At 46.7% G+C, this 19,782-nt stretch overlaps 1 pseudogene; it reads right to left on the reverse strand.

The window, feature by feature from the left end:
- Positions 1-510: 510 nt before the first annotated feature.
- LOC129650196 (AMSH-like protease) lies at positions 511-18,529 on the reverse strand (annotated as a pseudogene).
- Positions 18,530-19,782: the final 1,253 nt, after the last annotated feature.

Here is a 19,782-nt window from a genome sequence, read left to right on the forward strand (position 1 = left end):
TCTTGACCTGCATACAGGTTTTGCAGGAGGTAGGTAAGGTGGTCTGGTATTCCCATCTCTTTAAGAAGTTTCCACAGTTTGTTGTGATCCACACAGTCAAACGCTTTAGTGTAGTCAATGGAATAGAAGTGGATATTTTCCTGGAATTCTCTTGCTTTTTATGATCCAATACATGTAGGCAATTTGATCTCTGGTTCCTATTGTACTTTCTATTGCACAGTTACTCAAGTCTAAAGCTGAGACATTGCATCCCATTGAAGTGTCTGGTGTACCCATTGGAGAGGGCTTCCCACTGGCTCAGATGGTAAAGAATAAGCCTGCAATGTAGGAGACCAGGTCCAATCCCTGGGTTGGGAAGATCCCCTGGAGGAGGGCATGGCTACCCACTCCAGTATTCTTGCCTGGAGAATCCCATGGACAGAGGGGTGGAGCCTGGTGGGCTACAGTGGAGGAGTAGAGGCCACAGAGGAGTCCGTGGGGTCACAAAGAGTCGGACTCGACTGGAGTGACTTAGCGCACATGCATGGAAACGTCAGTAACCGCTGCGACCAGCGCTGGGCGAGACTGCAGTTTGAGTGGATGTGTCTGGATCCACCCCAGAGTGAGAGATCCTGCTGACCACAAACTGGGAATAATTCTTCTACCTTCTCGGTGTCACAACGGTCTGGGCCCCCAGGCTGCTTAGGCACGACCACGTGGATGATGGTAACTCATCAAGTGGCGGTTTCCACGGGTTTCCATTCCCCTCACTGATCAGATCTGCCGGCTGCAGAAACGTGTGGCCAAGATCTCCTGATAAAACACAGTCCTCCAGCCGCCAAATGCTCGGCGCTTAGACAAGCCGCTCCTGTAAGGCCCTGTTGGCGGGAAGAGGCTGGCCTCACTGATCACATCCTTTTACCCGGCTGGTCTGCAGGGACGTTCGGCACAGAATTGTTCTGGTGTTGGGAGAACAGGACAGAGCAGCCCCGTGAATCTGCCTGTGAACCTGCTCCTGAAGAGCGGGCAGGGGGCTGGGGGCTCTAGGGGGGTTGTTCCTGGCTCCCCTGGCAGCCTCAGGCTAATTCCTCTTGAGCTGATTTTCCACAACCAGAGACTGCCGCCATTCTATCTCTGCTGGTGCATCTGAGCGGCTCGCTTCCTTTCCGTCTCCGTCAATCTCGGATGCTTCCGATTTGTGAAAATTTCAGCTGTGTGTTTGTTCTTGCCTTGCAGATATTCTTGGTATTCCATTTGATGTTTCTGTAAAAGGCCCCTTTTCAGTTCATCTTTCCTTGGGAATGCAATCTCCTGTATTCTCACGTCTCTTCTTCTCAAGGTCTTCACGTCTCTTCTGGGCCATGCTCTGGGCTACAAAGCTTTGTGTCATAATAGAAATTTGTTCAGCTTCAACACACAAGCTCAGAGGTGAATCCATGGGGCCACGTTGAGGGATCAGTATCTGAGCAGATTCTGGGCTGCCATCTCTGGCCTGTTCGTTTCATTCTGGTCTTTTATTCTCTAGCTAACTTCTCCTGATGCACCGCTGGTCCTCTAGATATGCTGGGACAGGATCTTCAGATGAGCCTGGCTGTGCGATCCCAGCTTTGGCTCAGCCTAGGATCTCCACTCTACAGGTTTCTGTGTTAGGACGAAATGTGGTACCGATCGCAGTTGATACAGGAGGAGAGATTGCATTAGGAACCAGAGCCTTTGGTTCCCTTGAACCAAAGATGCGGGTGACATCAAAGAGGGAACGTCTCAGCGGCAACGGATACCCGTGTCCCGGGCACGGAGTAGATTTATGGATTGAGAGAGAAAGACAGAAAGAGAGAGACAGGGTTGGGGGAGGGAGGGAGAGAGCAAGGGAGAACTGGGTCAAGGGCAGAGAGGAAGTAGCTGAAGCCATGAGACCAGGTAACCTGTGATGGGAAACACGCCAGAGAACTGGAATGCAACGTCCTGGTTTGATGTCTGGACTGTTCCTTTAATTTTAGTTACACTATCGGAAGGGAAGCTGGCTTGTGTGTTTAGCCGGCCGTGGCAGCTCTAAGTCACACATTGCTGATGAGTGAGAGCCTCCGTTATAAATGGAAACTCGAACTGCCCAACACTCATCAGCTGAAACCAAGTGCCCAAGTTTATTTTGGTGCCTATTAATTACCCACAGATCACCTATTTTCCTTATTGCTTGCAAATACGTGCAGGGAATAAAAAGCTGGTGTGTTCTCCAAAAACACAACTGAGCTTTTACGGTTGCGTACCTGGAGTGGGTGTGATTTAGATGTTTCATGATTCCTCTGAGGTTGGAAGCATCCTTTGGTGGGACTCTTAATTTCCTGTGGAAGTTTGGCTGTGGAGGTTATTGAAGACATTGAGTCAACAAAATGTATCTTAAAGTATGGACAGTGGCAGTTTCCTAGGCTGTCAGTTCTTCTCTTTTTTGCTCTCTCCCCAGGATCTCTCCCCACACTTGGTGCTTTAGGTCAGTCTCTATCTACAGTTGACCGCGGTCTGACCTCGCTCTCTGGAATGCCCTGTCTGCTTCTGACATTCAGGGCAAATCCACATGCCCTCCCAGCGGCATTCCTGATGGGATCACTTTCTCCTGAGCTCTTGAAAGAATCCTGCTTCAGCAACTCCCAGCAGAGGTGGGAGAGGTGCTTTTTAAAAAGAGATTTGGCGCACACCAAGAACTTGTTCATTGGAAGGACTGATGCTGAGGCTGAAACTTCAATACTTTGGCTACCTCATGCAAACAGTTGACTCATTGGAAAAGACCTTGATGCTGGGAGGGATTAGGGGCAGGAGGAGAAGGGGACAACAGAGGATGAGATTGGCTGGATGGCATCACCAACTCGATACACATGAGTTTGGGTAAACTCCAGGAGTTGGTGATGGACAGGGAGGCCTGGTGTGCTGCGATTCATGGGGTTGCAAAGAGTCGGACACGACTGAGCGACTGGACTGAACTGAACTGAAGAGCAGGCGTCACTGACTCTGTGCCCTTTCACGCACGGACTATCGTGTGGTGGGCGGTTCACCCCCTCTCCTGTTCTCCCAGTCCATGAACATAGTATAAGTCTTAAGGTCTTCTTGACCCAGGTCCGTAATTTCCTACAGACACATAGCCCAGTGCCTTCTACCAGCAGGGATTCTTATGTTAGCCTGTGTATTTCCTTCAAAGCAGTTATGGCAACCTGAAATTATCTTCTTTGTTTATCTGTTTACCTATTTGCTGTCTATCTCGTCCATCCAGAAGGTAAGGTCCATGAGAGCATCGTCTTCTCCCAGCATCTGGAATGATGCTTGAGCACATAGTAGGGCCTCATGAAATATTTGCTGAATGACCTACTTATAGGATCAGTCATTTAAAAATAAAAAAATTATTAATTTTATAAAGTTAAGTTTTCCATGAACTCATCATCTGTGTCAGTTTCCTGTCTTTAACAAAGATATTTTCCAAATTTAATTGGTATTCTGTTGTTTAGATGCTAAGTTACATCTGACTCTTTGCGACCCCATGGACAGTAGCCCACCAGGCTCCTCTGTCCATGGGATCATGGCAAGAATACTGGAGTGGATTGCCATTTACTCCTCCAGGGGATCTTCCTGACCCAGGGATCGAACCTGCGTCTCCTGTGATTCCTGCATTAGCAGGCAGATCCTTTACCACTGAGCCACCTGGGAAGCCCTACGTTTTTATAGTATTCTTTTTTTCATATTAATACATGAAGGAATCTATTAATATGTCTAAGTCAGTTCAGTACATAGTTGGCTTCTCATTCCTGCAATGTAATAATGTATCATTGATTTCATAATAAACATCAGTATTAAAATAGAATCTGTTACATGGATCATATAGTATTCTTTTTATACGAGACATAGCTATCTATCATTCAGGACCTTCAGTTCAGCTGAAAAATGGCAAGCCTGTAAAACGGCCAAATGTAGAGCATTAAGTCGGATCAACTGCCGTTTCCTGGGGCTAAGTTTTTGGAAAGGCAGGGAGTCAGCTGTCATTTTGGTGACTGTTTTTAAAAAGATGAGGTGTGATTGCTAATGAATGAAGAGGATGCTGACAGAAAGTTATATCCTGTGCTGGCCATGCTGTGTGTGTGTGTGTGTGTGTGTGTGCGCGCGCGCACCTGTGCACAGGAGGGTCAAGGGCTGCCTGCCTCGGACAGCGGTGCCCAAGGGGCTGCCCGGTCCCTGCAGCTGCCTGGTGTCAGGCATAGTGAGAAGGCTGGAGGCTGGCAGATGGGCACCTCCGGTCGTGTGACAAAGAGTCAGCCCGGCAGGGTGTCCAGCACTTCCTCTCTGGAAGATCCCCCTCGAGTCCTCTCCAACAGCCCCTCAGATGAAAACCAAAGAGCACCAGCTTTCCAAATCAAAACTCCAGGATGAGCAAAGGCTGGGCTGAACTGGGAGACTGGAACGGACATATGCTCACTGTGCCCAGTCCCTCAGTCGTGTCCAACTCTGTGACCCCATGGACTGCAGCCTGCCAGCCTCCTCTGTCCACGAGGACCCTCCAGGCAAGACCACTGGAGTGGGTTCCATTTCCTTCTCCAGGGGATCTTCCCGACTCAGGGAATGAACCCAGGTCTTCTGCATCTCCTGCACTGGCAGGCAGGTTCTTCATCGCTCTGCCAAGGGGGAGGCCCTCATATATTCATTACTATGTATAAAATAGATAACTAATGAAAACCTACTCTATAGCACAGGGAACCCTACTCAGTGCTCTGTGGTGACCTAAATGGGAAGGAAATCCAAAAAAGAGGAGATATATGTATACAGATAGCTGATTCACTTTGCTGCACCGTAGAAACTAACCCAACATTGTAAACCAACTAAACTCAGTAAAAATTAATTAAAAAGTCAAAACCCCTGAGTTTTCCTATTTGTTTAAATAAATAAAACATTTAAAATGTCTTCTAAAAGTTATAAAAGCCGAATTGGATTTATTTTTGTTGACTTCCATTTGCATGGAGAATCTTTTTCCATCCCCTCACTTTCAGTCTGTATGTGACCCAAGATCAGAAGTGGGTGCCAAGGTACAAAACGGGAGCAAAGCTCTACTTTTAAGGAGTCTCTCATTGAGTAGAGGGAGCTAGGGACGGACAAGGACATAGGTCCTGGCAGTGTGGTGACGGTCACATGCTCCAGTGGGGAGACAAAGCCTGTAGGGGAGCAACGCCTTCAATGAGTTTCTTGAGTTGAATTTTGAAAGATGAGTGATCAGTCACCAGATGACGACCTAAGGAAGGACGCTAATAGTTTTGATTGGATACAACTTAAAATTTACATGTGGAAACAGCAATGGTTGACATTTATTGAGCATTTAATATGTGCCCGCTATGGGTTTTTCATGGTTGTCCTTTATCAGATTGCGGATGCTCAGTTTGGATCAGTTTTGAAAACTCATTGCTTCCCCTGTGGCTCAGCAGTAAAGAATCTGCCTGTAATGCCAGGGACACAGGGGACACAGGAGACACGGGTCTGATCCCTGGGTCAGGAAGATCCCCTGGAGGAGGAAATGTCAACCCACTCCAGTATTCTTGCCTGGGAAATTCCATGGATAGAGGAGCCTGATGGGCATTCATAGGGTCACAAAACAGTTGAACACGACTGAGAGACTGAGCGTGCAACCTAGCAAGAAAAGGCTGATCATCAGAATAGCGTCCTCTGACACAGAATAGACTTGTGGTGCCAAGGGGGAGAGGGGAAGCGGGAGGGACAGACTGGAGTTTAGCAGGAGCGGATGCAAGCTGTTCTATATGAGACGGGTGAGCAGCAAGGTCCTGGCATATGAAACAGGAAGCGCACTCAGTGTCCTGTGACAAGCCATAACGGAAGAGAATGTGGAAGGGAATATGCATGTAGTATAACCGAGTCACTCTGATGTAAGCAGAAACCAAACCACATTGTAAATCAGCCATGAAAGTGAAGCTGTTAGTCGCCCAGTCGTGTCTGACTCTTTCTGACCCCATGGACTATACTTCAATAAAATAAAAGGACAGTGTTCTCCATCATGATATAGCAAAACACTAACAAATTAGTGGCCTAGTTCGTAAGAAATTCCTGGAATACACGAAGACATCATGGGTGAATCTGTTTCTCCAAGGCCTCAAAGAACAGCCTGAACTTTTATGATTTGCTTGCTCGATTCAAGGGTAGATGGTGGGCTGCCTGTCTGCCAATCAGATTATTTCACCCACCAAATCGTCATGGAGAAGAGATGTTGCTTCTGCATGTGGTACTATTTGTCTGGAGTCAAGGGAAAGCTCAGCAGAGAAGGAGCATGGGGGACCGTGCCTGACTTCCATTCCACAAAAAGTTGGGTGCCCGTTGACCTCTCAGACCAGCTTCTGCTGTCTGTACAAGGATATCATCGTAGACCTTGGCGTGACTACATTATCCTTTGGATGACGTTGTATTAAGACAGCAGTGGGTCTGCTTTGTGGAGAGGGAGGGCAGAGTAGGAAGGACAAGACATCTGTTACTTCTGTGAGTTAAGCCTTCTAAAAATATTTCTCACTCAGCGACCACTTGTTCCTTTGACCTCTTTGATCTTTTACTCTGGAAATAGGACCTTCTAAGTGCCCTAGTCCCCTCTCCGTGTTCGTAAAATGGTGATGCCTGAACCACAGAAGCAGAGACTTCACTTTGCATCCACAGCTCTCGGAGATGAGAGGTTTTGGGGAATAAGGGAGGAAATCTTCCTATGTTTGCAAAGTCTGAAGAACTTCAGATACAAAAATTACATTGGTTGTACTGATTCTCAAGAAACATTCCTGAGGCTCAGTGATCAAGTCTGACATGTCCTGTGCTTCAGTGAACCGTGGGTGGGTCAATGTGGCAGAATAGACCCTCTCAGCAAGCAGCCACCTCTGTGATCCATTTCACAGCTGATGTTGGGACCAGGCAGAGAAGACTCCATGAGGTTTAGAAACGTCTGTGTGACTGTGGAGTCTTGAAAGCTTTCCAGGGGACTGTCCTGTGAAAGTCACCAGGCTCTCAGAGTCCCTGGGACGGCAAGGAGATCACGGGCTATGCTGTCGGGAGACATGGGCTCCTGATTTCAAGGAGATTCTTCCTCTTTGTCTTCCTCTCTCTTCCTCCCTCCTTTCCCCTTCCCCTCTTTTCTCCTTTTCTTCTTCTTTTAAATAAGTACTCGCCTTCCCTCTTCACATTCAAGGAATAAAGTATGATCACCAAGAAAAGTGACTATACAGGGTGGCCCATGCTCCAGAATTAAGCTTGAGTTAGAAATCTGGGGGACTTCCCCAGCAGTCCAGAGGTTAGGACTCTGTGCTCCCACTGCAGAGGGTACAGGTTCAAGCCTGGGCAAGATCCCACAAGCCAGCTGTGCAGTGTGGCCTCCAAAATTGTTCTGTTTAAAAAAAAATAGATGACTAAGACTACCTGGGCTCCAAAACCACTGCAGATGGTGATTACAGCCATGAAACTAAAAGACGCTTGCTCCTTGGAAAAAAAGCTATGACCAAACTAGACAGCATATTAAAAAGCAGAGACATTACTTTGCCAACAAAGGTCCGTCTAGTCAAAGCTATGGTTTTTCTAGTAGTCATGTATGGATGTGAGGGGTGGACTATAAAGAAAGCTAAGCACGGAAGAATTGATGCTTTTGAACTATGGTGTTGGAGAAGAGTCTTGAGAGTCCCTTGAACTATAAGGAGATACAACCAGTACATCCTAAAGGAGATCAGTCCTAACTAGTCATTGAAGGACTGATGCTGAAGCTGAAACTCCAATACTTTGGCCACTTGATGCAAAGAGCCTACTCATTGGAAAAGACCCTGATGCTGGGAAAGATTGAGAGCAGGAGGAGAAGGGGATAACAGAGGATGAGATGGTTGGATGGCATCATCAACTTGATGGACATGGATTTGAGTAAACTTCGGGAGTTGGTGATAGACAGGGAGGCCTGGCGTGCTGCAGTCCATGGGGTCGAAAAGAGTCCACACACTTGAGTGACTAAACTGAAAACTGCCTGTCCTCTGGAAGGCTGGTAAATACATTGTATCTGGAGGTTCACTTTTACAGTCTGGAGTTTTCAAATGAAGGCCAATCAAATGAACTAAGGAGTATTTATTTAGCCAGACACTGCTATGTAATGAGAGGTATATAGTTATAATTTAGTGAACACTTTGTCTTTCTCCTAATTCCCTTTCTAGTATTCATCCATCCATTATGGACTCGTTCAAAGATATTTTTGGCACTTTTATGTACCAGATGCTGTTCCAAGTAAGGGAGGCACAACAGAGATCAAAGCAAAAACCTTGCCCTTGTGAAGCTTTCATCTCTATCTCTCTGTACGTGTGTGTGTATGTGGCGGGTGAGGGGAGAGAGACAGAGACAAACACTAAGAGAGAGACCCACAGACAGATCAAACAAACTAGCGAAATATGCACGTCACACAGCGATGAACCTGGAGTGAGTAGGACTGTGAAGGGGCTCGCACAGGAGAAGGAAGGCTGCATTTGGAATAAGACAGTCAGGTGACCTGCACGGGTGAGGGGTCAGTGGATGGCCAGCCCTGACGTGGGCTTGTTTGAACAACAGCAAGGCTTCCGCGTGGCCTGAGGATGTGTGGGCAGGAAGCGGAAGGGCTGAGATCTGGGGTGACAAGACCAGATGACAGGGGCATGCAGGCTGGCCTGAGTCTTCTTGGCTCCTTTTCCAACTTCCCTGACCTAAGATGTGCTTGGACCAGCGAAACGCGCAAGGAACCGCTCTGGGTCCCTCCTCTATGGAAGCTTGAAGGGATAGTTTCTTCCCTCTGCCATGATGTTCTGGACAGAGGCCACATTTAAAAACTGAGATCTGTTGTGAAGGTAAGACGGAACGGAATTGCAGGCCTTCTGGGGTAGACTTGTCGTGTGAGTGAGAAATACACTTTCAAGGGGCTCTTTCTCCAGCCTGCTTCTGGACTGGGCTTGTGCTAGTTGCATCTGCAAAGCATTTTATGTAGTATTGTTAAAAGTCAAATTATCCATTGTTGTTTAGTTGCTAAGTCGTGTCTGACTCTTTGTGACCCCACGGACTGTAGCCCACCAGGTTCCTCTGTCCGTGGGATTCTCCAGGTAAAAAGTGCGGTGCGTTGCCATTTCCTCCTCCAGGGGATCTTCCCAGGGATTGAACCTGCTTCTCCTGCACTGTAGGTGGATTCTCTACCGCTGAGCCACCTGGGAAGCTCTGAACTGTCCAAACACCTAAGTGTGGAGAGGCTCCTGGAACCGCGAAAGCCACCGCCTTCGGCAGCGGAGCCTTCGCGGGCTGTTGCTTCCGCCACAGCAATAGCTGCCCGGTTTGTCTGCCTGCCAGGCTGTTCCCCGCGCTGAGGACGAAGTAAGTTTAGACATGCAAATTCAATAATGTCTCTTTCCCTTTTAAAGTCTTTCTGACGAAAAGTGAGGAGATATATGAAGAGTCTGGGAAGGTGGAGCTTCAAAGGTATCGAAAGGGCATTCTTCACGATGTCATGGCATCGTTTCTAGGTAGTGGACGATCTCTAATGCCCTTTTCTGTATTTTTCCACATGAAAAATGTTTTTAAGAAATCACATAGTCCCAAAAAGAAAAAAGAAACCCTTCACCAGCTCCCTATTTCTTGATGGCGCAGATTAAAGATGGTCCAGGATTTTGGGGGCTCCTCCCATTGAGAGATCAGGCTTCACTTAAAAAAAAACTTTTATCTTAAAATTTTATTTGTTTATTCATTAATGTTATTTTTAGTAATTATTTTATTAAAATTTTCTTATTACACTTTTTATTTTAAAATTTATTTATTACTTTTTATTTTTATGTATTTTAAATTCTGGATCTTAGTTTCCTGATGAGAGATTGAAACTGCAGCCCAGCCCTGGACTGCCAGGGAAGTCCCAGCTTCCTTTCTTGGTTGACATGAAGATGGCATGTTAATGAATAAATCATTTCTTCACTTATCCAATAGGAGCCTGGAGATTTTAATATTGTTATTTTCCAGGACAAGATCACGGACTTCTATCACTCAGAGTTCTATTAGCAAACAAAGGAACAATTCCTTGATGACATGAGTAGAAAAGGAATTTATTGAACATATATCGGGTAACTCACAGAACTTCTGGGAAGAGCTGAGAACCAGGTTTGAGCGAGAATGTGCCACGTGGGGCAACACCCAAAACTATAGTGTGGGAGTGGCTGGGATTCGCTTCACGGAGCACGTGTGGAAAAGCAGTTAAGAGAAACAACACAGCCTCCATATTCTGTGTCTTTTCCCTGTGCTTTCGAGGGAGACAAGTTTCACACGACTTTAATCAGCACAATAACCTCATGATTGTTTCATTTCTAATCTCTAGTTTCATGGACTGCAAGGAGATCAAATCAGTCTATCCTAAAGGAAATCAGTCCTGAATATTCACTGGATACTGAAGCTGAAGCTCCAATACTTTGGCCACGTGATTCGAAGAGCCAACTCATCGGACAAGACCCTGACACTGGCAAAGATTGAAGGCAGACGAGAAGGGGGCGGGACAGAATGGGATGGTTGCATGGATTCACTGACTCAATGGACATGAGTTTGGGTAAACTCCAGGAGTTGGTGATGGACAGGGAGGCCTGGAGTGCTGCAGTCCATGGGGTCACAAAGAGTCACACCTAGCCGGGTGACTGAGAACAACAGCAGTCTATTGCTGGCTGGTCACGCAGAGAGTCCATGTGGAGGCGCTGTCAGCGCCCTTCCCTCTTGGTGTTGGGTCGGAAGTGCCGACGAGGTTCCCAGGACCCCGCCTATGCTGTGAGCCGCCCCGCCTCTCCGTTTCTCGCGCCACTTCTCGGCAGCCTCTGTTTCCATCTCTGGACACGTGCTCCCCGCGGCTCCTGCGGCCTCCACCCTCTCCCAGGTTTCTGTCTGCTCCCTTACATCCCTTCTGGTCCCCTTCTTCTCTTCTCCTCTTATTCTCGGTCTTCCTCACGCCACCTTCCTGCTTCCCCTTTGCTTCTCTCTCAACGCCCACAGCCAGGAGGGATTTCATTCCTGCCCATGGCTTTATAATTAATAAATTGATGATTTCAAAGCCTTTAGCTGTCTCTTGAGCTTTCAACCTGCAGACAGCTGACAGCCCCTGGTGGATGAGTCACGGCCCCTCATCCCACCCACCTGCACTGTTCCTCCCGAGTCCTCTGACTCAGGGAAGGGCAGCAGAATTGATTCACTGGCTGAGGCAGACATCTCGGGATCATCTCTGAGTATCCCCTCCTCTGATCCTCCACGTCAGGCCTGAGGTTCTGTCTCTCCTATTTCTTAAATGTTTCTGGAAAATACTCAGCTCTTTGTTGTTGTTCAGTCACTAAGTCATGCCCGACTCTTTGAGACCCCGTGGACTGCAGCACATCAAGCTCCCCGTCTTTCACCATCTCCCAGAGTTTGCTCAAACTCACGTTCATCGAGTCGGTGATGCCATCCAACCATCTCATCCTCTGTTGTCCCCTTCTCCTCCTGCCCTCAATCTTTCCCAGCATCAGGGTCTTTTCCAAGGAGTCAGTTCTTTGCATCAGGTGGCCAAAGTATTGGAGTTTCAGCTTCAGCATCAGTCCTTCCGATGGATATTCAGGACTAATCTCCTTTGGGATGGACTGGTTGATTCTCTTTGCAGTCCAAGGGACTCTTGAGAGTCTTTTCCAGCACCACAGTTTGAAAGCATCAATTCCTTGGTGCTCAGCGTTCTTTATGGTCCAACTCTCACATCTGTACATAACTACTGGAGAAGCCTTAGCTTTGACTAGACAGACCTTTGTCAGCAAAGTGATGTCACTGCTTTTTAATATGCTGTCTAGGTTTGTCTACAGTCCATGGGGTCGCTAAGAGTCGGACACGACTGTGCGCCTTCACTTTCACTTTTCACTTCCATGCATTGGAGGAGGAAATGGCAACCCACTCCAACGTTCTTGCCTGGAGAATCCCAGGGATGGCGGGGCCTGGTGGGCTGCCGTCTCTGGGGTCGTACAGAGTCAGACACGACTGAAGCGACTTAGCAGCAGCAGCAGCAGGTTTGTCATAGCTTTTCTTCCAAGGAGCAAACATCTCTTAATTTCATGGCTGCAGTTACCATCCACAGTGGATTTTAGAGCCCCGCTCTACTCAGCTGCATCAAAACTTCATTAGTTTAAGCCAGCCCCACCGCTCACCTAGATCACTGCAACAAACTCTAACAAGTGTCTTTGCTCCAAGCTCCCTCATACACCTTGCTCCTGCCCTCACTTCAGTAGAGGCAGAGTGATAAGCATGTACTAGACCACATCTGTTCACTGCATGTGACCGTGGGCTGATTCCCGAGTGGTTCTAAGAAGAAAACCCAAACATCTCAGACAAACTATGACCTATGGGTTGACTCTGCTCCCTGATGTGTTCTTATACAGCTTACAAGCTACAGATGATTTCACATTTTAAAATTGTTGAAAGAAGTGAATGTGACATGTAAAAATTATATGAACTTTATTCAAAATTTTCAAAGAACTCTTACCAACAGGAAAACAAAACAATCCAATTAAAAAATGGACAAAAGATCTTAAGGGTCACCTCATCAAGGATACACAGATGGCAGATAAACATGCGAAGAGATGCTGAATCTCATAGGCTATTAGGGAACTGCAAGTGAAAAGAAGCATGATGTACCACTACCTGCCCGGCCGGAGGCCGAAAATCCTAAACACTGACAACTCCAGATGCTGGCAGGGCTGCGGAGCCACGGGAGCTGTCATCTGCCGTTGACGGGAACGCAAAACTGGTGCAGCCACTTTGGAAGACAGTTTGGGGGTTTCTTACAAAAGTGTACATACTCTTAACCATACGAACCAGCCAGAGTACTCCTTGGTATTCATCCAAATGGGTTGAAAACGAATCCATGTGAAATCCTGTGCATGCCAGGGAATTCCCTGCCAGTCCAGTGGTTAGACTTGGTGCTTTCATTGCTGTGGGCCCAGGTTTATTTCTGGTCAGGAAAGTAAGATCCCACAAGCCACGGCACAGCCAAAAAAAATCAAAAACAAACCTGCATATGTATTCCTATGGTGTTTTGTTCATAATAAAACTTGAAAGTAACTAAGATGCCCTTTAATAAATGAATGGATAAATACACTGTGGTATATCTGGACAATGAAACATTATTTGTCCTAAAAAGAGATGAACCACCAAGTCATGAAAAGGTATGGAATGCACAGCAGGAAGCGAAAGAAGCCAGTCTGAAAAGCCTACATACCTTTAGATCGCAATGGTGTGACGTTCTGGAAAAGACAAAACTATGGAGACAGTAAAATGGTCAGTGGTTGCCACCAGCTGAGAGAAGGAAAAGGAATAAACAGGTGGAATATGCTGGATTTTTAGGGCAGTACTTGATGCAACCTCAAAAACAACAGAATGATCTCTGTTCATTTCCAAGGCAAACCATTCAATACCCCAGTAATCCAATTCTATGCCCCAACCAGTAACACTGAAGAAGCTGAAGTTGAATGGTTCTATGAAGACCTACAAGACTTTCTAGAACTAACACCGAAAAATGTCCTTTTCATTATAGGGGACTAGAATGCAAAAGTAGGAAGTCAAGAAACACCTGGAGGAACAGGCAAATTTGGCCATGGAGTACAGAATGAAGCAGGGCAAAGGCTAACAGATTTGCCAAGAGAATACACTGGTCATAGCAAACACCCTCTTCCAACAACACAAGAGAAGACCCTACACATGGACATCACTGAAATCAGATTGATTATATTCTTTGCAGCCAAAGATGGAGAAGCTCTATACAGTCAGCAAAAACAAGACCAGGAGCTGACTGTGGCTCAGACCATGAACTCCTTATTGCCAAATTCAGACTTAAATTGAAGAAAGTAGGGAAAACCACTAGATGATTCAGATATGACCCAAATCAAATCCCTTATGATTATACAGTGGAAGTGAGAAATAGATTTAAGGGACTAGATCTGATAGAGTGCCTGATGAACTATGGATGGAGGTTTGTGACATTGTACAGGAGACAGGGATCAAGACCATCCCCAAGAAAAAGAAATGCAAAAAAGCAAAATGGCTGTCTGAGGAGGCCTTACAAATAGCTGTGAAAGGAAGAGAAGCCAAAAGCAAAGGAGAAGAGGAAAGATATATCCATTTGAATGCAGAGTTCCAAAGAATAGCAAGGAGAGATAAGAAAGTCTTCCTCAGCGATCAATGCAAAGAAATAGAGGAAAACAACAGAATGGGGAAGACTAGAGATCTCTTCAAGAAAATTAGAGATACCAAGGAACATTTCATGAAAAGATGGGCTCGACAAAGGACAGAAATGGTATGGACCTAACAGAAGCAAAAGATATTAAGAAGAGGTGGCAAGAATACACAGAACTGTACAAAAAAGATCTTCATGATGAAGATAATCACAATGGTGTGATCACTCACCTAGAGCCAGACATCCTGGAATGTTAAGTCAAGTGGGCCTTAGGAAGCATCACTATGAACAACGCTAGTGGAGGTGATGGAATTCCAGTTGAGCTATTTCAAATCCTAAGAGATGATGCTGTGAAAGTGCTGTAGTCAATATACCAGCAAATTTGGAAAACTCAGCAGTGGCCACAGGACTGGAAAAGGTCCGTTTTCATTCCAATCCCAAAGAAAGGCAATGCCAAAGAATGCTCAAACTACCGCACAATTGCACTCATCTCACATTCTAGTAAAGGGATGCTCAAAATTCTCCAAGCCAGGCTTCAGCAGTATGTGAACCATGAACCTCCAGATGTTCAATCTGGTTTTAGAAAAGGCAGAGGAACCAGAGATCAAATTGCCAACATCCGCTGGATCATGGAAAAAGCAAGAGAGTTCCAGAAAAACATCTATTTCTGCTTTATTGACTATGCCAAAGCCTTTGACTGTGTGGATCACAATCAACTGTGGAAAATTCTGAAAGAGATGGGAATACCAGACCGCCTGACCTGCCTCTTGAGAAATCTGTATGTAGGTCAGGAAGCAACAGTTAGAACTGGACATGGAACAACAGACTGGTTCCAAATAGGAAAAGGAGTATGTCAAGGCTGTATATTGTCACCCTGCTTATTTAACTTATATGCAGATATATCATGAGAAACGCTGGGCTGGAAGAAGCATAATCTGGAATCAAGATTGCCGGGAGAAATATCAATCACCTCAGATATGCAGATGACACCACCCTTATGGCAGAAAGTGAAGAGGAACTAAAGAGCCTCTTGATGAAAGTGAAACAGGAGAGTCAAAAATTTGCCTTAAAGCTCAACATTCAGAAAACTGCAATCATGGCATCTGGTCCCATCACTTCATGGCAAATAGATGGGGAAACAGTGGAAACAGTGGCTGACTTTATTTTTGGGGGCTCCAAAATCACTGCAGATGGTGACTGCAGCCATGAAATTAAAAGACACTTGGTCCTTGGAAGAAAAGCTATGACCAACCGAGACAGTATATTAAAAAGCAGAGACATTACTTTGCCAACAAAGGTCTGTCAAGTCAAGGCTGTGGTTTTTCCAGTAGTCATGTATTAATGTGAGAGTTGGACTACAGAGAAAGCTGAGCACCGAAGGATTGATGCTTCTGAACTGTGGTGTTGGAGAAGACTCCTGAGAGTCCCTTGGACTGCAAGGAGATCCAACCAGTCCATCCTAAAGGAGATCAGTCCTGAGTGTTCATTGGAAGGATTGATGTTGAAGCTGAAACTCCAATACTTAGGCCACCTGATGCGAAGTGCTGACTCATTTGAAAAGACCCTGATGCTGGGAAAGATTGAGGGCAGAAGGAGAAGGGGACGACAGAGGATGAGATGGTTGGATGGCATCACTGACTCAATGGACATGAGTTTGGGTAAACTCTGAGAGTTGGTGATGGACAGGGAGGCCCAGCGTGCTGCGGTCCATGGGTCGCAAAGAGTCGGACATGACTGAGGAACTGAACTGAAAGGAAATCAGTCCTGAATATTCATTGGAAGGACTGATGCTAAAGATGAAACTCCAATACTTTGGCCACCTGATGCAAAGAACTGACTCATTGGAAAAGACCCTGATGTTGGGAAAGTTTGAGAGCAGGAAGAAAAGGGGATGACAGAGGATGAGATGGTTGGATAGTCCATCACTGACTCGATGGACATGAGTTTGAGCAAGCTCTGGGAGTTGGTGATGCACAGGGAGGCCTGGCGTGCAGTAGTCCATGGGGTCGCAAAGAGTTGGACATGACAGAGCCACTCAACTAAACTGAACTACGACAATTAATTTTACAATTTAACTTGGCTAAGCCCTGGTACCCAGTTTTTGTTCAAGTACTAGTCTTAATTATCCTTGAGAAGGTATTGTTTAGATGTGATCAACCTTTAGGTCAGATTATCCTTGATTGTGTGGGTGGCCCTACCCAGCCAGTTGAAGGCCTTAAGAGGAAACACTGAGGTTCCCTGAGAAAGGAGTTCAGCTTCCAGACTGTCTTCAGAGTCAAGGCTCCAACACCAACTTTTCCCTGGTTGCTAGCCTGCTGGCACGTCCTACAGGTTGGGACTTGCCAGGACCCACAACCATGTGAGCCAATTTCTTCAAATAAATTCCTCTCTCTCCCTCTTCCTCCTATTGCTTCTATTTCTCTGGAGAACCTGGCTACTAATTTAACTTTCTCTTATTGAACATTGTGGATTTAAATATGCTATTCTGGGTGAAGGTATATTTGGGATGAAGATATCTTTACTTGGAAAACTCTCTTTAGTAGTAGAGTGAAAATTGCCACTCCTCTGGTTTTGGGGTTAACATTTTCAATGAATACTTTGGGTAAACACCAACCTTCAGGCTTTATTCTGTGTTGTTTTGGGGAGGGGGCACGTGTGGCCTTGCTGCAAGGCATGCAGGATCTTAGCTCCTCACCAGACTTAGTTCCTGCACTCCTGGCCTCTATGGTGGAAGCCCGGAGTCTTAACCACAGGACCACCAGTCCTCAGATTAGGTAAGCATTTGCCAGTGAGGAAAGACCTCACTGGCATTGGAAAGCTTAGAAAGACCTCTGGCATTGGAAAGCTTGCTGAAACTAGGTTATCTTTGAAACCACAATCTTGGGTTCCACAGGAAGCACATATACTCAGCACAAGAAGGCGGAAATAGTCTGAAAAGTGCCCCTTGGAAACCTGAAGTCGGGGCATCTATCTTTAGCCAGTGGAGACTTCAGCCATAACACCAAGAAATGGTCTCCCAAGACCTTCGTTCCATTTATACACTTGCTTGCTTAGTTCCACTTTGGCTAAATGCACAGCTGATGTTTATTTTGCTTCTAAAATTGTTTGCTATTGTTTCACAAACATTGTAACAGCAATTAAGGAATTTTGTTTTAAAGAGAAAAATTGACTTACAACCCTACTGTAGAAACTCATGTTGTTGAGCCTTTTCAACAAATATTTGTTTAATTGGTGCACCGGCTCCGAGTTGTGGCACATGGGATCTTTAGTTGCAGCATATGGGATCCAGTTCCCTGGTCGGGGATCCAGGGAACCTCGGCCCCCTGCACTGGGATGGCCAAGTTCTTTTTAGCCACTGGACCACCAGGAAATCCCTTGTTGAGCCTTTATAAGGACATAGATTTAAAAAAAAAAGGCTGACAGACCTTGGAATTCAGGACAGAAGGCCTCTGGAGAGGGTAAAACCACACAGAAACTAGGGTGGAGCAATGGTCGCTTCTGAAATGAAACTGAGGAGCTGAAATTCTCCCCAGGGCAGGGTGGGACTGAAAGAGCCTTCACCCCTCTTGGAAACCCCCAGGGCTGTTTGGTTTTTCCGAACAATCTTCTCAGTGGGCTCTAGGCTCAACAATCTGCTGCCCATTTCTGTGTTTTGTCTTTCAGAGCCCCAGCTCAGGAGGGTTTGGCAGCTACAAGAAGGTTGAGCGAGACAGGAAACGGCCTGTGGCTAGACTGGAGCCTGAGTGCAGGTGAGTGGGGCCACAGCCAGGCCACCCAGCACGGGTCAGCTGTCCCTCAGAGCCGCCGGCTCCTCGTCAGCAGCCTGATGGTCTCCTTACTCTAAGGGTCTTGACTGTGGCAGGAAGGTAACACCATCCAAGGCCGTCTTAACCTAGAGATGCAGGGAGCTGATGAGAGGTGGGGACAAATGGCAAGCAAACTAATTTGTATTTATTGTAGCCCCCACCTGGGCTGGACACTGCACACCAGCTGCAGAGGAAAGTGACTAAGCTTGCTGCCGGGGTATGAGCCATCCTGGCCATTTAACTGCTCCGTGCCTTCTTTTCCTTTGGTAACAGTAACAATAATAATACTGATGCTAGAGCTATGATGAAGATTCAGTTATGATGTACTTAGCACAGCCAGGAACATACTAAGTGCTACAGACACGTGTGCTGTTACTATCTTTACTTAACTAATAATTTGAACCGCACCCTGCTTGTCCTTTCCCACTGAGGAAACTGAGGCTCATCGGGATTAAGTCAATTACCGGAGATGGCAGAGCCTGAAACCAAACTCAGATTTATCTGACAGCAGTTTTTCTTCTCGGAACATGACTGGGCCTGCTCACTGCTATTGAAGTCCCTCTCCTGCTTGCCAGCTTAAGGCTGTTCTCTTTGTACCGACACGGTGAAATCCTATATGACGGAGGCTCTGCCTTTAATCCGTCATTCCACCCATCCCTGGGGGGAGATTCATGGGGGTGTGGGCACTTCCCCATACACCCTCCTCTTATCGACCTAATCTGGCCCTTCTGATAATTGTCTGTGCTTCCTCTGACTTTCAGAAAGTAGGGGATAACCACAACTAAATAAAAGAAATACTCTGAGAAGCAGGAGCCCTATCAGACTGCTGGATCCAGGGGAGCAATTGGCCTGTTAGGGCAGTGACGACCAACAGAGATAGTATAAACACGAACCTTAGAGGTATTTGAAATTTTCCTAATAGCTGTATCAAAAGGTAAAAAACAAAGGCCAAATTAATTTTAATAACATTTAACCGAATAGATCCAAAATACACTGTTTTGACCTGAAATCAATATAAAATTATTCATGATGTATATATCTTATAATATATACATGTCTATATATGTATCTCATTATATATATATTGTTCAACCCCATGGACTGTAGCCCGCCAGGCCTTCCTGCCCTCCACTATCTCCCAGGAATTTGCTCAAGTTCATGTCCTTTAAGTCTAGGGATACAAGTGTGAAATCCATTGTGTATCTCACACATGCAGCCCTAGAACTATATACCCCAAGAGTCCAACAGGTATCAGCCAGACAAGGACGCGCTTGTTCCCAGGGCCTTCATTTATTGTCTCTCTGCATCCCCTTTCTTCTTCAGGGGCAGAGTCTGGGATGGAAAAAATAAAATGGCTGAAGCGGTGAAGAAACCCCCCTCCCCACCCCGCCAACCGCATCGTCCCTGATGGGGGCCGTTTTGCAGGCGGCTGAGATTTCTCTTGCGGTCAGAGGGTCTGCGCCCATCAGCATGGTTTGCACTTCTCACCGCACTGGGCCAGGGGCTTCAAGTTCTAGGGGGATTCGGGCCTCTCCTGGATCCCCACAAAGTCCTTCCCAGCACTTGGTGCCCAAAGGGGCAGAGAGGCCTCCGCCAGCCACAGCACCCCGGGTGGGGGGCGCGGGGCGGGCAGCCGGACCTGCCGAGAGGACACTTGGCCGGGCTCGGGTTTCCTGGGCCGGATGGCCGGCCGCAGCCCGGAGGCCGCGAGCGCCGGATGCCCGGCGGCCGTGCGCGGCCCCCGGAGCAGCTGCCGCCTCCCCCGGGTCGGAGGCGGTGGGA

This window comes from Bubalus kerabau, chromosome 4, assembly GCF_029407905.1.
Source record: "Bubalus kerabau isolate K-KA32 ecotype Philippines breed swamp buffalo chromosome 4, PCC_UOA_SB_1v2, whole genome shotgun sequence".
NCBI classification, from domain to species: Eukaryota; Metazoa; Chordata; class Mammalia; order Artiodactyla; family Bovidae; genus Bubalus; species Bubalus kerabau.